This window comes from Microtus oregoni, unplaced genomic scaffold (genome assembly GCF_018167655.1).
Source record: "Microtus oregoni isolate MIOR12 unplaced genomic scaffold, Mior012 000048F_ref0000485, whole genome shotgun sequence".
Lineage (NCBI taxonomy): Eukaryota > Metazoa > Chordata > Mammalia > Rodentia > Cricetidae > Microtus > Microtus oregoni.
The window spans coordinates 18,685,523-18,687,538 of NW_024543222.1; the positions used below are offsets into that span (position 1 = coordinate 18,685,523).

A 2,016-nucleotide genomic window follows, 5' to 3' on the forward strand; every position below is an offset into this window, starting at 1 on the left:
CAGCCTATGGCCGCTGAGATACCAGCCCATTGGGGCGTGGTCTCTCTCCCTTTAAAAAAGTGGCCACTTCCCTCTCCTCTCTCTCTTCACTTCCTGCTCCACTGGCGACTAGACTAGACTCCCTTCCTGGTTGCGCAGAGGGCTGACTGTGATCTGTAAGTTTTTTCCCCTTTAAATAAATACCAACCTATTAATCATAATTCCAAACTGGTGTGGCACTGTTTATGACTTACGCCTTCAATTAAAGATTTCTGCCTCCTCCCCGCCACGGCCTCCCATTTCCCTCCTCCTCCTCCCTCATCAGCTCGAAGAGCAATCAGGGTTCCCTGACCTGTGGGAAGTCCAAGGACCACCCACCTCCATCCAGGTCTAGTAAGGTGACCATCCAAACTGCCTAGGCTCCCACAAAGCCAGTACGTGCAGTAGGATCAAAAACCCATTGCCATTGTTATTGAGTTCTCAGTAGTCCTCATTGTCCACTATGTTCAGCTAGTCCGGTTTTATCCCATGCTTTTTCAGACCCAGGCCAGCTGGCCTTAGTGGGTTCCCAATAGAACATCCCCATTGTCTCCATGTGTGGGTGCACCCCTTGCAGTCCTGAGTTCCTTGCTCATGTTCTCTCTCTTTCTGCTCCTGATTTGGACCTTGAGATAGCTTTGTGCAGTGGCAGTAACGTAGCCAATGAGGTTTATCCGAGGCGCGATTATTGCTAATTGAAAACTTTTCCTAATACCCCGCCGGGACGACTTGCAACTTTAGACTCTTGTATCGGGCAGTGAGACTGGAGTAGAAATATAAACTCAAATACCCGCTCTGAAGGGAGGGTCTGCAGGCCTGTGGAAGATTGGACCCTGCCCCTGCAACAGGTGCGTGCCGGTTCCGGGAACCCAACCTTGCTTCTTGTTTGTAGTATTTCTCCAGCCCCAGTACTAGGCTGAGGAAAATCGGATTTGGCCGCTGCAAGCACTGAGAGAGACCGATAGCCTAGGCTGCCTGCCCTGTGGTAGAAACTGACCGAAGGAAGGACGGACAAGGCGGCCATGCGTGGTCCGTCTGAGGGGCACGGGTCTAGAGCTGGCTGGCAGTGAGCCAGAGTGACCCCTAGCCGGCTGCACTCCTCACGTTCACGTCTTGGCCTCCCACGGCATTCTCTCTCTGTTCACAGAGTTCTCCCTGAAAGACCCTCTGGACACACACACCCCCAGAACCCGCAACTGGCCTGCTCTCATGAGAACATCCTGTTCATTTGACACCCTCAGGACCCTCTCAGGACCTGCAGCTAGCCGGCTCTCATGAGAACATCCCGTTTGCTTAGGGAAACAGGATGCCTATAGCCAGCATATGTGCCAAACTTAGAATATCAGCAGTTCACAAAAGAAACAATTCCCCCTATGAAAGATCCCAGCTTAGCTGCTGTAACATCATTTCACAAGGCTTTTGACGAACAAATGTAAGTGCAGAATGAGGTCAGGGTCCCTGGCTGCAAAGCAAGATATCTATCTATAAAATAGGACAATCTGTAAAGCAGGATATAAGATAAAAACATCTATATGACAGGATGTCTGTTGCCATACACCTGTGCTGGGAAAGGAAAAACCACTTATTCCCTTTGCCCCATTCCAACCGACCACTAACCACGCATTTGCTTCTGTAATCTGCTTCTGCTACCCTCTTTCCTATAAAAAGACCTTCCCCCAGTCTGCAGGCGTGCAAGTCCTCCAGAAGACTTTGCCACCCGCAGGTACCTGTGTTTACTTAATAAACCTCTTGCTAATTGCATCCAGTGGTCTGGACTCGGAGTGTCCTGGTTCTGGGGACTTCATTGGAGGAAAAGGTCCTCTCTGAGGGTCTTTCACTCCCAGCTTGACCTTCTGTGTACAATCCGGGTCTTCCCAAACGCTGCAGGTGATCCCGGTTTCTACATCATCATCAAGTTTTACTGGGCGAGGGACGCACAGAGAACCCCAAAGGCATGCGACCAGAAGCTTTTTTTTTTCCAGGCTTTCTGGAAGGTTA

General features: G+C 50.5%; 1 non-coding gene across 1 annotated transcript; it reads left to right on the plus strand.

The window, feature by feature from the left end:
- Window positions 1-652: 652 nt before the first annotated feature.
- Window positions 653-798, plus strand: LOC121436354. Its single transcript, XR_005972689.1, has one exon. It is a non-coding gene; the product is annotated as a U4 spliceosomal RNA (small nuclear RNA).
- The last annotated feature ends 1,218 nt before the right edge of the window (window positions 799-2,016 follow it).